Source organism: Colius striatus, chromosome W, assembly GCF_028858725.1.
Source record: "Colius striatus isolate bColStr4 chromosome W, bColStr4.1.hap1, whole genome shotgun sequence".
NCBI classification, from domain to species: Eukaryota; Metazoa; Chordata; class Aves; order Coliiformes; family Coliidae; genus Colius; species Colius striatus.
This window is the reverse complement of record NC_084789.1, coordinates 33404686-33421625: the sequence shown is the minus strand read 5'-3', so window position 1 is coordinate 33421625 and position 16940 is coordinate 33404686.

The following is a 16940-nucleotide window of genomic DNA, read 5'->3' as shown; positions in this document are numbered from 1 at the left end:
TGCCCTTTCCTGGTTCCTCACGGGAATTAACTGTATCCTGGCTCAAACCAGGACATTCCACCCCTTATTCTATACCATCTACACGTCATGTCTAGGTTTTCACATCATAATCACCTACACATACATAACCTAGAGCAACTATAGGAATCGTGACATTTAACAGCTATCATTATACAATTTAATTCACAGGTTATTCTCACCCAGAATTAAATTCCCTTGAGGCACACATTGGGTCTCCCCATCCTTACACATCACCCACCAAGTACACCCAGGTCCCTGAGCAAAAATAATCCCACGGATGGGTTTGCCTTTACCTGAGGCAGGACACACCCAGACTGCCTTCCCTAACATGTACCACAGGGACTTTGTCCCCTTCTACAATATGTAAGGGTTCTGATTGGGCAGGGCCAGCTCGATTGACAGATCCTCTAGAGTTGACTAACTAGGTGGCCTTTTCCAAGTGTGTATCCCAATGCTTGAAAGTTCCACCTCCCATCGCTTTCAGTGTGGTTTTCAATAACCCATTGTATCTCTCAACTTTTCCTGAGGCTGGTGCATGATAGGGAATATGATAAACCCATTCAATGCCATGCTCTTTGGCCCAGGCATCTATGAGGTTGTTCCTGAAGTGTGTCCCATTGTCTGACTCAATTCTTTCTGGGGTGCCATGTCGCCAGAGGACTTTCCTTTCAAGGCCCTGGATGGTGCTCCGGGCGGTGGCATGAGACACAGGATACGTTTCCAACCAGCCGGTGGTCGCCTCCACCATTGTGAGCACATGGCGTTTGCCTTGGCGAGTCTGTGGCAGTGTGATGTAATCAATCTGCCAGGCCTCTCCGTATTTATATTTCTGCCATTGTCCTCCATACCATATGGGCTTCAATCCTTTTACTTGTTTAATTGTAGCACATGTCTCACACTCATGGATAACCTGTGCAATAGTGTCCAAGGTTAAGTCCACCCCTCGATCGCGAGCCCATTTATAGGTAGCATCTCTGCCTTGAGGACCTGAGGTATCATGGGCCCATCGAGCTAAAAATAACTCCTCCTTATGTTGCCAATCCAGATCTATCTGAGAAATCTTAGCAGCCTTGTCAGCTTGCTGGTTATGCAGATGTTCTTCTGTGGCCCGCTTTTTGGGTACGTGAGCATCTACATGGCGCACCTTCACAACTAGATTCTCCATTCGAGCAGCAATGTCCTGCCATAGTGGAGCAGCCCAGACGGGTTTGCCCCGTCGTTGCCAGTTGTTCTGTCTCCATCGCTGTAGCCATCCCCATAGAGCGTTTGCCACCATCCACGAATCAGTGTAGAGGTAGATCCTTGGCCATTTTTCCCGTTCAGCAATGTCTAAAGCCAACTGGATGGCTTTTACCTCTGCAAACTGGCTGGATTCACCCTCTCCTTCTACAGCTTCTGAAATTTTGCGTAGGGGACTCCATACAGCTGCCTTCCATCTTGGATGCCTTCCCACAAGGCAACAGGACCCATCAGTAAACAGGGCATACCGCTTCTCATCTTCTGACAGTTCATCATACGATGGGGCCTCGTCAACACGTGTCACCTTCTCTGCTGATATTTCACCATCTTCACACTCTGGCCAGTTTATGATCACCTTCAGGATCCCAGGGCGACTAGGCTTCCCTATGCGAGCTCGTTGTGTGATCAGCACGATCCACTTACTCCATGTAGCATCAGTTGCATGATGCATAGGGAATGCCTTCCCCTTGAACATGCAGCCCAGCACTGGCAGTCGAGGTGCTAGGAAGAGTTGTGTTTCTGTGCCGATCACTTCTGATGCAGCTTGAACTCCTTCATATGCTGCCAGTATCTCCTTCTCGGTTGGAGTGTATCGGGCCTCGGATCCTCTGTATCCCTGACTCCAGAACCCGAGGGGTCGGCCTCGACCCTCCCCAGGTGCTCTCTGCCAAAGACTCCAAGTAGGGCCATTCTCCCCAGCTGCGGTGTAGAGCACATTTTTAACATGTGGTCCTGTCCGGACTGGCCCGAGCGCCATCGCATGAACAATCTCCTGTTTAATTTGTTCAAAACTTCGTTGCTGCTCAGGACCCCATTCAAAATCATTCTTCTTCCGTGTCACACGGTAGAGGGGGCTAACAATCATACTGTAATTTGGAATATGCATTCTCCAAAAACCCACAACACCTAGGAAAGCTTGTGTTTCCTTTTTGTTAGTTGGTGGAGACATGGCTGCAATCTTGTTTATCACCTCTATTGGAATATGACGACGTCCATCCTGCCATTTTACTCCTAAAAACTGGATCTCCTGTGCAGGTCCTTTGACTTTACTGCGTTTAATGGCAAAGCCAGCCTTTAGAAGAATTTGAATTATTTTCTTTCCTTTATCAAGGACTTCCACGGCTGAGTCACCCCACACCACAATATCATCAATGTATTGCAGATTTTCTGGGGTCTCACCCTCCTCCAGCATGGCCTGGATCAGTCCATGGCAAATGGTGGGGCTGTGTTTCCATCCCTGGGGCAGTCGATTCCAAGTATACTGCACCCCTCTCCAAGTGAAAGCAAACTGAGGCCTGCACTCTTTTGCTAAAGGGACTGAGAAGAATGCATTGGCAATATCAATGGTGGCATACCATTTGGCTGCCTTGGACTCCAATTCGTATTGGAGTTCCAACATGTCTGGCACAGCCGCGCTCAGCAGTGGCGTGACTTCATTCAGGCCACGATAGTCTACTGTCAGTCTCCACTCTCCAGTAGACTTTTGTACCGGCCATATAGGGCTGTTAAAGGGTGAGTGAGTTTTGCTGATCACCCCTTGGCTCTCCAATTGGCGAATCAACTTATGAATGGGAATCACAGAGTCTCTGTTGGTGCGGTATTGCCGACGGTGCACTGCTGTGGTTGCAATTGGTACCTGTTGCTCCTCAACCTTCAGCAACCCCACAACAGAAGGGTCCTCTGAAAGGCCAGGCATGCTGGATAATTGTTCAATCTCTTCTGCCTCCACTGCAGCCACACCAAAGGCCCACCTGTATCCTTTTGGGTCCTTAAAATACCCTCTCTTAAGATAATCTATACCTAAGATGCATGGAGCTTTGGGGCCTGTTGCAATAGGATGCTTGTGCCAATTTGTGCCAGTCAGAATCACTTCAGCTTTTAATACAGATAGCTGTTGAGATCCCCCTGTCACTCCAGAAATACAAATGGATTCTGTCCCTTTAAAATTTGATGGCATCAGAGTACATTGTGCACCGGTGTCCACTAAAGCCTTGTATTCTTGTGGATTTGATGTTCCAGGCCAACGAATCCACACAGTCCAATAAACCCGATTATCCCTTTCCTCCACCTGGCTGGAGGCAGGGCCCCCCTAATACTGGTCATCGCAGTCATCATTTACTGTTTCCCAGGAAACACCAGAGGTTCCCTCGAGGGAATCAGAATTTAAATCAACCCTCCTATCTTGTCTAGGGGGTTGCTCACTGGAAACTGGAGCGACATTCCTCCAAGGAGAGTTACTTCTTTTAACCCTTCCTTTACGCAACTCCTGTGCCTGTGCTCTTGGAGTAGATGGGGTAGGTGGCCTATCCCACTTGCTCATATTCTCTCCTTGGTCCTGTGGATGGGACCGTGAAACATCCTGGGGTGTATACTCCTTATGTTCCTGCTCTTGAGCACGGGGACGCTTATTCTTAAAAGCTGGAGTACTGGCAAGTGGAGAGCGAGACATGAATTGGTCAAACTTCCGTGACATTTTCTCTACAGCTGAAACAACAGCCTGTAGGGGAGAAGACACATTTTCTTCATATTGCCGAAGTTGAGCGGCTAGTTGTTCCACCGTTTGCCTCTCATCTTCTTTCCAGGAGACAACTGCCAACGAACTGGCATAGTTTGGTGGTGCACTTCGTAGGAACTTTCGCCACATAACTCGTGTGCATTGAATTTCATCTGGGTCTGTGGGTGCATAGTCATTATAAATAATCTCCAGCACAGCTAACTCCCTCAAATATTGAATGCCTTTCTCCATGGTGGTCCACTTACTTGGGGGGCTCGTAATATCTTCCTTGAAGGGGTATCTTTCCTTCACGCCCAACAAAAGTCGCCTCCAGAGGCTGAGGGTCTGTGATGGTCTTCCCATAGCCTTATCAATGCCCCCGTCCCGGGACAAGGAGTCCAATTGCCTGGCTTCTTTGCCCTCTAAGTCCAAACTGTGGGCTCCATTTTCCCAGCATCGGAGCATCCAGGTGATAATGTGCTCACCTGGGTGACGACTGTAATCTTTCCGCACATCTCGCAGTTCACTCAGGGACAAGGACCGGCTGATTATCTCTGGCTCGAACTCTTCTTCCCTCTGTGATATCCCTTGTTCATCTTCATCCTTAGTGCTGCAAACTGGTTTTTTTGTGTATTTCTTTTTCTGTACAGGGGCAACTGATACTGGCACAAATTGACACTCTGATTCAACAGCAATTGTATCAGTTGTCTCCGTTTGAGTGGCTGCAGTTGTAACAGCAACAGTCTGGGTTTGAGCATCCACAGTTGTAGCAGCAGTCTGAGTGGACATAACAACGATATTCACAGTATGGGTATGAGCGTCCACAGTGGTAACAGCAACGGTGTCAGCAGTCTGGGTATGAGTGTTCACAGCTGCAACTGCAACATCCACTGCTGAAGTTGGAACAGCAACTGGTTCTGGCACAGCTGAGTTAGGAATGGGTTCCTGTGTTCTCCAAATCTTTACAGGTAAAAAGCTCCCTGGACACCTGCCCATATTCTGTATGCCTTTCCTCACAGCTCTCAAAAAAAATTTTACAATCCAAGCCGAGGCAGAAACATGGGAAAATAATAGAGACATGGTAATTAGAACATTCCAAGTATTATTGTTAGAATCCATTAGAAGCATCTTGAAGAAATGAGGGTGACATAGTGAGAGGAATTACACGTCAGCTTTTCCCATAAATTGAGTGCCATTATTAAGTTCTAGGAGAAAGTGTGGAAGAGACAGAAAAGCCATGTACACATTCCAACCCAACTTAATAACCCATGACAAAATCATATCATAAGCCAATCCCATACAGTGCAGTAGCATGGGAATTTTTATACATTTTCCACCGACGAGAAACACTATCACAAGACATACATGATGCAGATAAGAGGACATGTAATACCACCATACAAGCATATCAACCAACATTGTGATCAGCAATCAGTTAGTGTCAGGAGTGTACACAAGGATTTTGTTTAAACCCACTCTGTTTTATTTCAACCTCGCGGGCCCCACGTTGGGCGCCAATAAATGTCGTGGTTTTGCCCAGCCGGAGCAAAGGGGAAGAAAACCGCGACTCCTCCCCCTCCCCCTCTCGACGGAATGCGGAGGGGATCGGAGAGGGAGAAAAAAAAGTAAAAGAGCCCGCGTAAGTTGAAATAAGAAGAGTTTACTGGGGAAATTGAAGAGTAAGAACTATAAGAAAGACAAGGGGATATTACAAAGAAAACTGGTGAGTGATACAGTTGCTCACCACCCGGGACCCGACGTGAGCGACCGCTCCGGACCGGCGACCGAGAGTCCGCACCCCCCCGGAAGAGCTTATTCCGGGGTAGAGCTTATTCCGGCCAGCCCCCACCTGTACCCTGGGCATGACGGTTAGGATGGTATCGAATACCTGCTGGCCAGCCTGGGTCAGCTGTTCAGGCTGTGCCCTTTCCTGGTTCCTCACGGGAATTAACTGTATCCTGGCTCAAACCAGGACAGGTTGGAATACCAGTGACAACGCCAAAGTTCTGGCTGCTTCCAGTGCATCGCCATCCCCTTTTCCCAGACAATCCTTTGCGAGTGCAGCCCAAGTCTCCCTCCACTCCCTTGCAATGGCCTCCGCCACTTCACTCTCTGCCCCAGGGACAAGCTCACCAAGTGGGGGGGGGGCGGAGGCGGGGACTCTTTAGGCCGGCACTCCTGTTCCTCAGGAGGGGCTGATGGCTCACATGGTTCTCGTACCCCGTCCGTGCCACCAGGGCCATTTTCTACACGGGAGGGGGGAGCATTGCTTTTGAGACAGTAGGAGCCAGCGGTATGGATTGGAACCAGTCACGCTCATAGTTTTTATTCTTACTCTATGCTGCTGATGCGTGCTCAGCAGCCTTCTTTTCTGCCTAATGTTGCAGCAACTCATTGTGCACTATCCTCCAAAGCTTCCCTAACCTTTTAGCTGTCTTATCGTCCTCCAGGGTAGCTTCCCACAGAAAATCCCCAAATTTACACCATTCGCTCAATTCATGCACTGTATGTGGATTCTGAAACACTCCCTTAGCATACCCATAAGCTAACAACCCTGGAAGGTCCTTTCGCAGATCTATACTCTTTATCTGTCGCTTCTGCAAGAATGCAGTAAATAAATCATATGTCACTTGTCTTTCCATACCTATTATCGTCAGCGCGCTGTTGCAGCCCTTCAAGGTCCGGCGGCACATATCGGCCGGGCTCGTCTATATGGTCACCCAGGGCATGGCATGTTCCCAATTTTCACGGTTTTTGCCGTCCTTGTTGCGTAGGACCCGAACCCCTTCATCGCTCCGCCGTGGCGCCAAGTCGCTATCACGTCGGGGTCACAATTTGCTGAAGACGACGGGAGACAGTCACACCCTGTAGTGCTGAGCAAGTCTCAACTTTATTTGCAAAGATAAAGCTCTTTTATAGATACAATAATCAGGCTCACACATATTGCAAAAGCTAAGCTCATCATTGGTTCCCAGTTAAATGTCAATCCTGCCCCTGTTTCAACATAATTCGGACGCTTGTGGCTGCTCAACCCAAACTAAGTTCCTGTTTTCTCATCCTGTTATCATACAACTCTCTTGCTCAAGGACACCACGTCCTTGAGCAAGGGTCCAATATCTTATCGCTTAATGCTTACTGCCTAACCAACTGTATTCTATCATGTCCTCGCATGTTAGCACAGAGTAAGAATAAAAACTATGAGATTGAATGGTTCCAATCCACCCCGCTGGGTCCTACCTTCTCAAAAGTAATGCTTCCCCCCCCCCCGCGTGTAGCGCCGGGAGAAGCGCCGGGAGAGACACCGACAGTAGTGCCCAGAGAGGCGTCGAGAGTAGCGCCGGCAGAAGCACCGGGAGAGGCGTCGAGAGCAGTGCCGGGAGCAGCACAGAGAGTAGTGGCGGGAGCGGCGCTGAGGCAGATGATACCGAGAAAAAAGTCAGCCACCCCACCATCCGCCAAAGTTGACGCCTGATGGAAATGGAGGCGGGACAAAGGGGAAAAGTCAGCCGCCTCGTTGGCCACCGAAGATGAGTGATCTACGTGGAGGAGTGGCAGAAATGAGAGCTAGAAGACGGAGTCTGGTGAGGAGATGGGGGGTGGTGCGGCTACGCGGAGTGAAGAAAAAAGTTCTCCTCTACACAAGAGTTTTTACAAAGTCAGAGAGGCGAAGGGGCTTCGGAGCAGAGCCCCCGCGGGAGAGCTGCTTCCCATTCGAGCCCAGCCCGCCGAGTTACCCCTGGGACGACTTGAAGGGGAATGCCAAGCGGGCGGAGTCGGGCGGGGATGCAGCGCAGGATGATCAGAGGAGAGTGGGGGAGCGCGACACCATGTTAGACTGGGCACCATCGGGCACGCGAGGGAAGAAAAGAAAACACAGGAGAGAGTAATACCGGCTGTGCTGCCGGCGCCGGGGACGGCACGGAGTGAGCCAGACCCCCCCCGCCACTTCCATTCGCAGCCCCCGCCGCTGCTCAGCCGCTTCCTGTGCCCGGTCAGTGTCTCCAGAGTGCCTCCCCACACACACCTCGCGCCGACACAGCCGGCCCGAGCCCTCACGGACCGCTGGGCTCATCCTTTCCATCCTCAGTCCCTTGCCTCAAAGAGTGTAAAAACTGTTGGTCGTGATGTTATGCATTTTGCTGTAAATGTGATGATGAATACTGATTTTCTTACACTGGAAATGGGAAAGTTGACAGCTGGGATTTGATCATTTTATGGTTGCCAATAATGACAACAGAGCCACAGGAGTTAGAATTATTGGGATCTATAAAGATGGATTTTTGTGTTATGTTTAATTTTACCAGTAATACCAAAACATTTGGGACAGAATGTGTATCCCATCCTGGGCGTGTATAAGAACACAACATCTAGTTGGAATTATACTTCACCAAAAAGATCCAGGTCTAGTCTTGTGCCTGTACAGTTACCAAAGGGAATTTTTCTGATCTGTGGGGACCAGGCATGGCCTGGAATACCCTCGAGATTACAAAGGGGACCATGCAGTTTGAGACAACTGACCATCTTGATGCCTAATCACACAATGATTTGAAACATCTTTGTCCAAAACAATTTGTGCATGCATTTACTGGTGAATGTCATGATTATGTTACCTTTGGTCTCCCTCAGCAATAATAGCAACTAGTATATTTGCTCCAGGTGTAGGAGTATCTGCTTTATTAACTCAGCTATGCATATTAGGATACTGACCTAGCAAACAAAGTAACCAAACCTCAATGATATTAGAAGACTTGATTAGTAATGTAAGCAGTATTAGCCATACAACTTTGCAACATAGACCTGCTAGAGATTTTACTTTTAGCACAAGTATAATAACTTTGTTTGTCAGCTGTGGTTTTTTCAGTGGATAAGAAGAAGCTTACCAGGAATGAGTTGCTAAACTAATGTGCAGATTGTCCTTGAGCTGCTCTCGACTGTGAGAAACGAAGAAGCAAAAATACCTACAAGATAACAACTTCGAGCAAGGAGGAGGCTGAGGCAGCGTGTGAAACTGCAAGGCTTGTCACGGAAAACTACAGTTGGCTTTTAGAGAAAGGACCAATTAGAAGTACTATAAACATGCAAGCTTTGCTGCTGATTATAAAAGACTGATGCTTGTTAGTAAAGTTTGAGTTATAGACTGCCCGGAGGGGTCATGGACATACCAGCTATCCCCATGCATTGAGCCACGGTATCCCTCACACTAGCCAGGGACAGACGGTCGTTAAATGCGCTCACAGTTCAACCGTCTTAGGGAGGGGGAGAGCATGGGGCGTAGAAGATATAACGGTCTACTGAGTCTCTCTTGCAGATTGACGTGTTTCTCGGAGTGCTCACCGTGATGCGAATCAAGATGGAGTCACTCAACTATTGGCAACATTGAATAGTGAAGTGGATCACGACCAGCACCTGATCATATCTTCCTGCAATTGGCTCAGCTAGCATATGTGCTGGGCAGACACGATATGTATCAGCCAGTGCCACAGGACACTGGAGTCATCGAGCATAGGGAGCGGGAGATGTGGTAGGCGTCCGGAAGATCTCAGGTTATAACGTGAGAGGTGGAAGGTACAGAAGAGGGGGGCACGGGGTGGAGTGAGAGGAGGTGCTGGTGGTGGCAGATATAAGCACATGGTGTAGACAATGGGCCGGCCTATATAAGTAGAAGCATAGAACAGTTTATGAGGCAATGGGGAGTTAAACATGTCGCAGGGATTCCCCATTCCCCCACAGGACAGGCAATAATAGAAAGAGCTAATGGGACTCTCAAAAGATATCTTGGTAAATATGGGGATGTGAAAGACCCACATAGGAAATTGTTAAAGGCCTTATTTGTTATGAACTACCTGTGTGTGTTTGGTGAAAAGGAGCTATCACCTGTAATAATGCATCATAATTCAAAGGCACACAAGGAGGGGAAGAAAGAAATATGGGTTAAATATTGTGACCCTAAAACAGGGATATGGCAGCCTCCGGCCAAAGTATTATACTGGGGACGTGGGTGTTTGTGTGTTGATTCTCCCACAAGATCCATTTGGGTGCCAGCCAGGTGGACAAGAGCTGTCCTTGAAGCTGCGGAGATCAAACCATCTGACGAAAAAGGACAGGAAGAGATTGGAGAATAAATACACCCTCGTCTTGTGGTCATTGGAGGACTGGCTAACAATCAAAAGACTGAAGATTATATAGCGAAAACACAGTGAATTTAATGAATAATAATGAGATGTTTTGTTATAACCGTAGCTTTTAGTATAACTATAATTGCTAACAGTTTGAGCATTTTAATAAGCCTAGAGATAATATTTGGATAACCTTTGCTAATCCAACTGGTCAATCATCTCTTTGTCTAAGTTTGGGAGGGGTTACTAATCCTTTTAAAAGGTGTTTGATAGGATTGCCCATATGGAATCCGGAGGAATCTTGTGGACTAGTAGACAATAACACCTTGTGTTATAGGACGGGACTGAACACAATTAGAGATGATCACGATCATTCAGATGGGAAACGTCAATGTGAGATAATTAAGTCCCTTAATACCACATTAGCCTCACCCCCTGAGGAAACAGACTTGTTTGGAAGTGCCAATGCAAGCTTCGGTACTAATGGAACTGGGGGAAATTGGATAAGTTTTATGTCACGGGATATCCATGACTCTAATAGAAATTGAAAATATTGGGCCACCTTAGACTCTTCTTTGAAGTCAGAAACGGTATTTAAGCAATTGTATCTCAGCTGTGATGTATCTCACTTTCTTGTTCAGCCTACTTGCGATTTCTGTGATAAGTAAGCTCCCTCACATTTTCCCATCTTGTTTTTCCCCAAAGTTGTTTACCGCTTTTAGCCGAAAACAGTCCGACCTTGAGGGAACAGAAAGCGGCCTGCTGTCTACATGACAGCAACTGCTTTAACCATGGCTCTGACTCTGGTCTTGATTGTGCATTAAATTCATATAACTAGAGCTCAGGCTGCCTTGCCCCTAAAGGCCTAACATTATACCCCAGGATCCATGTCCATGCTCCCTCATTTTTTCTCCACAATTCCCCCGTTTTGTTTTTGCACAATCAAGACTCAGTCAGTCGCTGCACTGCCTTCATAATACAACTATATATTATTCTAAATATTACAAGTAAAAGCAAAATAACAAAAATCCATCTTAACCCTTCTTTGATTAACATAATCAACCAAGGTGACAACCCCCTAAAAGCTGATTGAAGCCAATTATCAAAAGGGTTATAACCCACTGTAATATTCTTAGCGTGAGCCTTTAAATATGCCAAAGCTTTGTGAATAGATTCACTATGATCAGAAAGATTAAAACAACACATGCCTTCAAAGTCCTGGCATCCGTGCCCTTCCGCCAATAGCAAAAAATCAATAGCAGCACGATCTTGCAATAAGGCATGTCTAAGGCTTTTCTGGTCTGCCAACAATTTTTTCAATAACATCAGTAGTAACATTAGCTTGCTGCTCCAACCAACACACTAATTTTTCTAACTGCCGTAAGGCCTGGGCTGCAGCCGACCCAGGTACAAATGCTGAAGCAAATACATTTGCCGTAATGGACCACAATTGTACTTTACCATCACAATCTCCTTTTAAGTTTTGGGTATCTCTTTTTTTCCGTAACTTGGTAATTTTTAACCAGTCCTGCTGTCGAGGAGCAAACAAAGTTAGTTTCCCTAAATAACATGGCCCCCCAATTGGGTTAGTTGGGATTCCCTGCCACACTCGATCCCCACATATTAAGAAGATGTTATTGGGTAGAGATTTAGCAGACCCATTGCTCCACAGAGGAGGCCCCTGAGGGTTTCCGCGTTCCCAACCGGTGTTACTCCCCCCATATATCAACCCAGATAAATTGATCATCCAAGTCCCACCAAATTGTCCTATGGTCAATCCACAATATCTTCCTTTTGGATCTACAAATCGACTATATGCAACTTCGGGGGAAACATCAGTCCACTGCTTAACCATATTTTTATATTGTTCCATTCCTCTTAGTCCTTGATATTTAGTCCCAAAGCTAAAACAAGTACGAGTCCAACTCCCATTCGTTATGTTTCCGATTGCTTGACTTCCCAGCAACTCCAACTCTTGTGGGTCCCAGGGAAGAGAGACTTTGAGCCGACTTAACGAGTCTGCGGCACAGTCCGATGTCACTTTGCTGGAACAGGAGGCACTCCCGCTGACATATTTCTGGAAATCACTAGGATCAAAATCTGGTATCCCAACCAGGCAGGTGCGGAATGTATCACTCACCGATTGAAGACTCAGACAAAAGTCAACTTGGCCTGTTTGATTCGCCCAGGTGACCCACATGTTCTGACGTGGATTCACTTGATTCAATGGCGATGTGTGAACTGTCATCATCAGGATTATTAGGAGTACCAGCCACTCTAGTCCATTTCGCAGAAACCCATATTGGACCTGTAGGTGTAAGCACAGACATATAACCCCTGCCTAAATACTGCATTTTAGCTGGGCCCTGCCATATACCTGTTCGTGGATCTCTGTAAGTTACCCACATTGCTGGCAGTCTTTTGGATGTTTCCACCATTCCTTGATGTAGTCGAGCTGGAGATTCTTTCTCCTCCCCAAAGATACATAAATGAATTATAGTAAACAATACCTTAGACAACCATTCCTGTGGGTCCTGTATGTCAGACATTTTACTTAACTATGATTTTAACACTTGATGAGTTCGTTCCACTATAGCCCATCCTGTCAGTGAGTGTGATACCCCTGTAATGTGTTTCACTCCCCAGGTTTGGAAAAACTGTCCCACCCAATGACTAACATACGCAGGGCCGTTATCAGTCTTAATGGTGCCTGGCACCCCCATAACAGCAAAACATGCAGTGACATGTCGGATTACATGTGTTACTCTTTCTCCTGCTTTAGCTATTGCCCATATATACTTAATGTATCCACAGTTATGTGAACATATTTAAGCCTTCCAAATTCAGAAATGTGAGTGACGTCCATCTGCCACAATTCTAATGGTCCCAGACCCCTGGGGTTGACTCCCAGACCTAACCCTGGGCCGTAGTGTCTACACTGCGGGCAAGCCCTCAGTATTGCTCGAGCATCCTCTATTGAAAGGTCAAAACTTCTCTTTAGACCTCTGGCATTTTGATGAAAGGTGGCATGGGCTTCTCTTGCCTGATTGAATTTATTTACAGGCACCCCCAAAGCTACCAGCTTGTCCGCTCTAGCATTTCCTGCTCCTAAACCAATGTCATACTTATGACTTCTGATATGTATTACACAATATGGAGATATGCACTGCCGGATAGCGGCCTGCATGGCTCTAAGTAGGTCAAAAAGGCGTCGATAGCACACATCTTTAATGCGAGCATCTTCTATTTGCTGAGCAATTCCTGCAACATAAAAAGAGTCAGTTACAATATTCAACGGTTTACACCACCACATTTCAAGGGCCCGAACAACCGCAAAAAGTGCTAAAGTCTGTAAAGAGTCCATTTCCGTGGCATGTAATAGCTGGTGTTTCCATTGTTCTGCCTCTTCCCAGACTATTACAGCCCGTTGAGATTTCTTTCCTGCGTCTGTATATGCTGTAACGGCATTTGACAAAGGTTGCTCACTTAGCTTAGGACGAATAATCCACTGTTGTTGTGTCATACACGCCAACACCTTAGATTTTAGGGACTGCATGTTTATTTTTTGGGCAGATAACAATAAACTAAGCTGTAGAGGCTCCGATGTTGCTATGATCCATTCCAGATCTCTTTTCGCTATAGGCACATATATCGTTCCTGGCTCTTGGCCGCTCACCTGTAAGATTCGAGTGCGTCCCTTTCTAATAAGCATTGCTAAGCCTACAGTTTTTTGTTCAATTGTCCATTTAGGCTGTAACGTGGTGAATAGCCATTCCAGGATGATTAGTCTCTCTTTTTGTTTTTTGCACTGTGTTAATGCACCAAGAAACCGTTCTTTGCCCTGCAAAATGGTCAAATCAATGGGGCAATCTGGATCACGACGATCGACTTGCTGAGTGGTAATAAAGTCAGAAATTTCAGCAATGGTTTGCAGTTGTTCTGCTGTCGTCTGTACTTTTGCCGATGGGTCTGTTCCCTTCAATAAGGGGCGCAGCAGTTCTAGCATGTCATTGGTGATTCCAACAATAGGGTGCAACCATTGCAAATCCCCCATTAATTTTTGTGCATCATTTACAATTTTTATCTTGGTATGAATATGAAGCTTTTGCGGCCTAATATGAGCCTCTGTAATACTCCAGCCCAAATACTGCCATGCTGGACGTCTTTGTACCTTTTCAGGAGCAAGAGTCAGTCCCTGTGTTTGTAATATGGTTTCTAGATCTCTCTCTTGATCTGCAGTAAATGCCTCCTCCTGAGCAATGAGGATATCATCCATATAATGATACACAAGTGCATGGGGCGACTTATGCCGAATGGGTCGCAGGGCATTATCTACATACAGCTGACAAGTTGTCGGACTATTTTTCATCCCTTGTGGCAGCACAGTCCTCTCATATCTCTGTGCTGGACTCTCTCTATTCACTGCTGGTATCGTAAATGCAAACCGCTGATGATCATCTGGATGTAATGCAATCGAGAAAAAACAGTCCTTCAAATCTATTATTAAGATAGCCCAATTTTCAGGCAACATTGCCGGATTTGGCATGCCAGGTTGTAGGGCCCCCATGTCCTGCATCTGATCATTGATGGCTCGCAAATCATGCAACAAGCGAAATTTCCCTGATTTCTTAGGTATAACAAAAATAGGAGTATTCCAAGGGCTCGTAGATGGCTTAATATGACCCAAATGAAGTTGTTCCTGTACCGGGAGATTGGCCTGGTGTAGTCTTTCTCCTTTCAAGGGCCACTGCTCAATCCAGACGGGTGTGTTAGAATGCCACGTCAGCCGGATTGGGAAAGACCACAGTCCAGCAGTGCCCAAGGCTAAAAAGGTGTATGTTCTGTTGTTAGGACTGCTCGAATTTGGGTGAGATAATCTCGACCGATCAGAGCATCCACTCCTTGTGATAATGACGTTACTGTGACAAATAGTCCTGCTGTTTGGTGGTCGAGGGTAATCAAAATTCTGTCAAAACTACGCATAATCGGAGAGGGGCCGCCGACACCCTCTACCCCCCTAACAGATGGCTGTAACGGCCAGGATCGAGGCCATCTGTCTCATGACACAATAGTAATGTCTGCGCCAGTGTCCAACAAAGCTCACAAGACAATTGAATCAGTCTGATAGCTAAAAGTTACCATAGTCATCGGGCGTCGATTCATTGGCAGTGCTAACAGTGCAATCCCACCAGAGGACCCAAATCCTTGATTTCCTCTCCATGGTGCCTCTGCTGCAGCATCTGCTAAAAGGTGAGGCACAGGCACAAGCTGGGCAATACGGCTGCCTGCTGGAATGTGTACAGGAGGAAACAATGTATAAGCCACAATCTGTATTACCCCAGTATAGTCTGCATCTATCACTCCGGGGACTATCAAGAGACCGTTAATAGCTGATGATGATCGTCCTAAAAGCAAAGCACCACAAGAGCTCCCGTTACATTGTAATGGTCCTGTCAGAGTAGATGGTATCTTGACAGGTTCTCGTGTAATAAGAGTGGTATCTACTGCTGTAATCAGGTCGAATCCCAGGCTCCCCTTGGTTGCTGGGCTGCAGGCTGGAACGTTTGGTGAACATATTGTGCCAGAGCCGCTACTGTTGTCCTTGCACGGCTGCCTGTCGCGCTCACTCGTCCGTTTCCCGACCGACACCCACCAGTTATATGAGAATTATTTTGACAGGTCTCACACCGTATTTTAGCTTTACAATTCCTTTTGTAGTGACCCTCTTTACCACAACAAAAACACTTAACCCATTTTTCCTCCCCTTTACTTGCCCCACTATTGGATCTTAAGGGGGCTAATGCTGCTGCGAATGCACTTTCCTGAGCTGCGGCTAAATCTTTTCCCATATTCTCAATTTTTTCCCCCATGCGAGACAACACCTCTACCAACATAGCTTGATCCCCAGCAGGAACTCGTGACATTCGCTCCAGCATATCCTCTATCGAAGCCCCGATTGGCAAGGTAACCAGCACCCCTTTAGTTTGTATATTGCTATTTTCAAGGAGGCATTGTTTTAACAGCGGTCCTTTAAGGTAATCGGGGACCCCAGCTTTGTTTAGAGCCTCAGCCACTCTGTCTACAAACGGCCCAAAAGCCTCGCTCCTCCCTTGTCGTATACTCATATAAGAAGGTACAGGAGCAGATTCACGTACATGATCTAAAGCAAGACGGGCAGTTCGCATACTTTCTCGATTGACCTCGGGTCCCATATATAGTTGCATTTCTACAGTGGCAAAAGGTTCTGTTCCCATTAATTGTGCTGAGATGACCCCAAAAAGAGGATCATTTTGTTGTCTGGGAATAGCCTGACTGGCATCACATTGCTGTTGCCAATAAGCCTGCCATAATAATTGTTGAGACTGAGTAAGTATTAATCTCATGATAGTTTTTATATCCTCCGGGAGTAATATCCCGGTGCTCCAAATATAGTTTAGCATTTGTTTGGCAGGTTCACTATGAATACCTCCTTCGTTAACTGTAGCTCGCAATTGGGTGAGCAATTTCCAATTTAAGGGGTGATAATCACCATTCACATTCCCCACTGCATCTCTCATATACAATGCTGGACAAGTCAAAGTGACGGCGGCTTCATAATCCCCCTCTCCACTAGCCTGCTCAGCCACACGTCGCCAGTCAACACCACAATAACGCACTTGAATAATCTTTTTGACCCCACTCTGCTCCTTTGAAGGAACACATGGAGCTGAAGATTCAGGCAATTCCTTTTTCTCAGCAGAATCTGTCTTTTCCCTTGCACCGTTTCCCACAGCTGTTAAGGGAGCGGACGAACTAGAGGGCAGATCGGGGGGAGTGCTTGGAGTACAACATGAATCAGGGACTGACTCAGACGTCGAGGCTGCCGAAACCACAGCCGCAGTTGCTGTCCCACGAACTGCAACAGGTTCACCAGAAAAGGGAGGAGAGACATACCGATACCGAGCAGTCCAGCTGTCGGCTCGACTGCAGTCTCAGGCATATCAAGCCGCTGAGTCACAGCAGCAGCCAAATCCTTTTCCAACTTATACTTTTTGAAACAGTTAATTACTTCTCTCCACTGTTTCATCAGT